Source organism: Cherax quadricarinatus, chromosome 6, assembly GCF_038502225.1.
Source record: "Cherax quadricarinatus isolate ZL_2023a chromosome 6, ASM3850222v1, whole genome shotgun sequence".
In the NCBI taxonomy this organism is placed as follows: domain Eukaryota; kingdom Metazoa; phylum Arthropoda; class Malacostraca; order Decapoda; family Parastacidae; genus Cherax; species Cherax quadricarinatus.
Window position 1 is genome coordinate 34,766,339 of NC_091297.1, and position 6,261 is coordinate 34,772,599.

Consider the following 6,261-nt stretch of genomic DNA (forward strand, 5'->3'; position numbering starts at 1 on the left):
GCAAGTGTTGCACTGGGGTCAGTAAGAGTTACGTTAGTGTCACCAGGTGTTATGTTAATGTCAGCAGGTGTTACGTTAGTGTCACTGGGTGTTACGTTAATGTCAGTAGAAGTTACGTTTGTGTCACCAAGTGTTATGTTAATGTTAGCAGATGTTACGTTAGTGTTATCAGGTGTTATGTTAGTATCATCAGGTGTTGTGTTAGTGTCATCAGGTGTACGTTAATGTCACCAGGTGTTACGTTGATTTTAGCAGGTGTTACATTAGTGTCAGCAAGTGTCACGTTAGTGTTAGCAGGTGTTACGTTAGTTTCAGCAGGTGTTACGTCAGTGTCAGTAGGTGTTACGTTAGTTTCAGCAAGTGTCACGTTAGTGATAGCAGGTGTTACGTCAGTGTCATCAGGTGCTACATTAGTGTCAGCAAGTGTTACGTTAGTATTAGCAGTGTTATGTTAGTTTCAGCAGGTGTTACGTCAGTTTCAGGTGTTATGTTGCTGTGGGCAGGTGTTACGCTATTGCGGGCAGGTGTTATGTTAGTGTGGGCAGGTGTTATGTTAGTGTGGGCAGGTGTTACGTTAGTGTGGGCAGGTGTTACGTTAGTGTGGGCAGGTGATACGATTGTGTGGCAGGTGTTACGTTAGTGTCAGTAGGTGTTGCATTAATTTCAGCAGGTGTTATGTTAGTGTTAGCAGGTGTTACATTAGTGTAGGCAGGTGTTACAGTACTTTACATTCAGAGTTATAAACCAGTTTTAATTAAATCTCCATTTTGTTTAATTATATAGACAGTCCACTAATTAACTTTATTCAAAAGTAATTAATTAATTAATAATAATAATAATAATAATAATAATAATAGTATTAGTAATAACATGATTATTATTATTATTATTATTATTATTATTATTATTATTATTATTATTATTATTACTGAAACTAATAACAGTAATAATAATAATAATAATAATAATAATAATAATAATAGCATTAGTAATAACATGATTATTATTATTATTATTATTATTATTATTATTATTATTATTATTATTATTATAATTATTACTGAAACTAATAACAGTAATAATAATAATAATAATAATAATAATAATAATAATAATAATAATAATAATTAATAATAATAATAATAATAATAATAATAATAATAATAATTAATAATAATAATAATAACAATTCATTTCTGTATGTGCACATTCCATAACCGTCTCCTGTACCACAATGCACGCGACTGGAATAGTGCAGAGTGCGGCATAAGTTGATAATGCAGTTAAATATTAGTGTTGAATATCTGAGGGGAATTAGAACAAGCATGAACAAGTCATCACATGGAAGCTAGTTTTCAAGTTTCTTCAATGGAAATAGTAAATTAGGAGATACATAGCCCAAATCTAATTCAAACATTTTAAAGAGCAAAAAAGACCAGTGTCCTAAAATATACAACAACATCAAACTTGAAGCTGCTTTGAAGTTATATTATTAAGTTATCATCATGGAAGGGTTGAAGCTAATCAGATGCGACACTCAGAAATTATCATTTGAAAAGGATTATCTCATTTTCTTCCAGTTTCTTACAAAACAGCTGACTGGGAATATACAGGTCAAAATCAATACAAACGTTTCTTTAAGACTGACTAGTTTTTAAGAAAAGAGGTACAATATGTAAGTAATTAAGTAATGTTTTACGTAAGCTTAGAGTATTATAAGTTAATTTAGTCTAAGATAACCAAACAAAATCAAACTCCGTGACTTATTTCTGATCTGAAGAAATATTCTCCAATTATTTCACGGAAACTAATTTGTTTAATAAAACTGACATATGATAACTTACACAAGATAACATCAATAGATTGTTTACCTTGAGGCAAACTCATCAACACTATGAGTTTACAACTGACCAGAAGATGAAGTTTCCAGTGATTGGTCAGAATCCAACAACTGCTCCTCTAGCTTTTGTTTCAGTCTCTTGTGAAGTATTGTGTCGAAGATCTTACAGTCTAAAAATACAGTCTACTCATCCTTCTATTTCCTTCCTAACTTTCGTTACCTTCTAATAAAATTCTAAAAGGTATGTGGAACAGGATTTGCCTTCTCTTAAACTTGTGCTAGCTGCTGTTAACGACTCCGCTACTTTCCAGGTACATCACTGCTCTTCTGATAATCTTCTCTCTGTAACCTTACTTACCGCGCAAGTGACACCGGCCTGTAGATTAACTTTCTCTCTCTCCCTTTTTTTTTAAATATCAGAAATGCATTTTTTTTTTCTAAGACATCAGGAACCTGCCCTGTTTGAACTAACTTGCTGAAGATTGCTGCTAGTGGTTCACACAGTTACCCCTCTCTCTTTCTCTCTCTCTCTCAGAACCCATGGAGAGATGTTGTCTGGTTCCACTTTTTTCGAAGTATCTAGTTCGCTCAGTAGTTTCTTCACCTCACCAACCATTGTGTGTAATGTGTACAGTGCTTGTTTGTGGACTCTGCCTCTTGGACTCTTTTGCAATATTCCTGTTTCCCCTGAGAATACCTCCCTAAATATTCTGTTTAGCTCCTCGTAAATCTCCTGGTCATTCCTAGTGAACTTCTCTCCTTCCTTCATTATTCGTATGACCTGGTACTTCACGGTGGTCTTGTTTCTAATGTGGATGTATAGCAACTTTGGTTTTCGATACTGTCATTTTCTGACTCTCTTCCTGTCCATGCTTTTTCATTTCTGTCTCTTTTGCTCACTTCTTCCGTGTTGTTTGCTTTCTGTATTTCTTCCATGCTCTTGCACTTTTAAGTTTAGCCTCTCTGCACCTCGGCGCTTCTTCTGTGTCTTTGTATGAATGTCTCCTCAGCCTCCTCGCACTTTCCAGCTTCATATTTTATCATTAATAATTCAGTCTTTTCATTTGGCCTGCGTAGCCTCTGCTTTTAAAATCAGATTTGTCCCTTCCTTCATGATCTGTATTTCACTTCATATTTACTTCCACGAGGTCACTAGTACTAAGGGCACTCATGTTCAATATACTCACTTGAAGTGAACTCACGATCCAGCATCGCTGGTTCGTCACTTCTCTCTGGTTGTGTCCATTATGTGTTGAAGCAAGATTCCGTTACCACCTCCAACAACTTGGCTATCCACGTTTATGATCCTCTTTGTGGCTCTGGACTTTCCCAGTCTAATTTCTTACGGCTGAAATTTCCCATGATCAGTAATTTTACAATGTTTATGTTGGCTCTCTAGCCATCTACTCCTCTGTTGTCGTCTCCACCATCGCTCTGTTGACGTCTCCACCGTCGCTCTGTTGTCGTCTCCACCATCGCTCTGTTGACGTCTCCACCGTCGCTCTGTTGTCATCTCCACCATCGCCTTGTTGTAATCACACACCAGTCTTAGTCTCTTGCTGTTTATTATTGGGTTGTACTTCACTGCTCTCACCACCTAGGGTCCCACACTTCTGAGTGCCCTTCTTAAGTAGTTATTAGGTCCCTCTATGTGTGTGTGTGAGTGTGTGTGTGTACTTACCTCTTCATACGTACATATTTGTGGTTGCAGCGGTTGATTCACGGCTCCTGGCTTCGCATCTTAGCTGGTTGCAAATAAGTCCACTCGCTCCCTGGATTATGAGATTTATCGTATCTCTTCTTAAAGCCATGTATGAATCCTGCCTCCACTACATCACTCTCCAGATTGTTCCACTTCTAACAACTAGATGGGTGTGGGAGTGTGACATGGTTGGAGCTGGTGAGGAAAAGGATACAGCAGTTAGCTAAAGAGTTGCAGCCGCTTTAAGTGGCAAGTGGTTCACAGTTCAGGAAGAAGGAAGATAAGGAAGGTTAATAGAGAAAATGTGAAGGTAGGAAATCGATTCTCTGTTCTCCAGGACGAGTGTACTTCAGTGGTTAGAGAGGTTAACGGTACCACTGATTCCCCTGCTAATCATGGTAAGAATATTCAAATTGTAGGAGATTCTCAGGTAAGATATATGGACCGTGCTTTTCGTAACAGAGATAGGAAAGTCAGACAGAGGGTGTGCCTCCCAGGAACTGGTGTTGGTGACATAGTCAGCAGGTTGGATAATATTATGTCAGGTAATGGGAACAAGCCCATTATCTGTTTTAGTGCTGGTGGAAATGACATCAGGAAGGGCAGGAGACAGGAACTGCTGGATTAGTATAGGTCAGCAATAGAAGTTGTCAGGTCTAAGGAAGGGATTCCAATCACATGTAGCATCTTGCCTAGAAGGGGAGTGGGCAATGAATGGATGGTTAGGGCAATTGGTATAAATTGCTGGCTAGACAGGTACTGCAAGGAACTTGTAATCCCATTCATTGATAACTGGGACAAATTCTATGGCAAGCATGATATGTATGCAAGGGATAGGGTTCATCTCTCTGGGGCTGGAGTGGTTGCATTAGCCAATTCGATTGAGGGGGTCATGATGACTTGTCTAGGAATTTAAACTGATAGATTATAGAGGTATGAGTGTTTGTGGAAAACAATCTGGCTGTAGCATTATGGCTGGAAACAGCAGATATTACCAGGATACTCCAGGGATATGTTTAAAAGACAATATTCAAAATAGAGTTGCTAGTAAAGGCAAAGCAATTGCTCAACAAAGAGAGATAGTAGAGGGCAACGAGAAACTAGCTTCCTCAAGGTTTACTATACAAATAGTAGGAGTCTAAGTAATAAGATAGATGAGCTAAGATTACTTGCAAGTACAGGTAATATAGATATTATTGCTATAACAGAGACCTGGCTCAACTTGAAAGATAGAGAAATGCCTTCTGAATGCAACATACAGAGTGATAAATTATTCCACACTGATAGGGTCAACAGGAAGGGTGGTGGAGTGGCGATGTATGTCAGAGATAAGATGTAAGATTAGAAACATCGGACACAGAATCTGTTTGGCTACAGTTTCTCGAAGGTTGTGAAAAATTAATTTTGGGTGTGATTTACAGGCCCCCAAACCTTGATAAGGAGTGCAGTAAGCTGTTATGGGACGAAATTCATAAGGCGTCTAAATATGAAATTGTTGTGTTAATGAGAGATTTTAACTTTAGACAAATTTATTGGAACAATGTGGCAGGAAATCTTTAGTCCAGTGACTTTCTTGATACGGTTCAGAATTGCTTTTTAAAACAGCTTGTGACAGAACAACTAGGGGAAACAACCTGCTTGACTTGGTTCTTACCAACAAAGAATCACTAATTAATAATCTTTAGGGTAATGATGAGCTAAGGGAAAGCAATCACAACTCACTCAGGTATACAGAAGTAAGATTAAGGACAAGATAGGTCCACTCACCTTGATAGGCACAGATTGATTAATGAATCTCAACATGGTTTTACAAAGGAGCGTTCCTGTCTTACGAATTTACTAACATTTTTCACTAAGGTGTTTGAGGGGGTAGATCAAGGTATTGAATATGATATTTTGTATATGGACTTCAGTAAGGGTTTCGATAGAGTTCCACATCAGAGGCTATTGAGGAAACCTAAGGCACACGGAATAGGAAGATAATTTTTTTCCTGGGTAGAGGCATCGTTGACAAATAGGCAGCAGAGTGTTTGCATAAATGGGGAGAAATCAGAATGGGGGCACGTCACAAGCGGTGTTCCTCAGGGGTCAGTGATGGGCCCCATGCTGTTCACAGTTTATATAAACGACATAGATGAGGGAATGAATAGCGACAAAAGCAAATTTGCTGATGACACCAAAATAGGCCGTCCAGTTCATTCTAATCACTAGAGCACTCCAGGATGATTTGAATAGACTGATGCAGTGGTCGGAGAAGTAGCAGATGCAGTTTAATATAGACAATTGCAAAGTTCTAAATGTTGGACAGGACAATAACCATGCCACATATAAAATAAATAATGTAGATCTTAATATTACGGATTCCGAAAAGGATTTATGAGTTCTGGTTAATAGTAATCTGAAACCAAGACAACAGTACATAAGTGTTCGCAATAAAGCTAATAGAATCCTTGGCTTCATAGCAAGAAGTATAAATACTGGAAGTCCTCAGGTTGTTCCTCATCTCTATATATCCTTGGTTAGGACTCATCTAGATTATGCTGCACAGTTCTGGTCACAGTATTACAGAATGGATATAAATGCTCTGGAAAACGTACAGAGGAGGATGACAAAGATGATCCCATGTATCAGAAATCTTCCCTATGAGGATAGACTGAGGCCCTGAATCTGCACTCTCTCGAAAGGTGTAGAATTAAGAGGGATATTATTGAGGTGTATA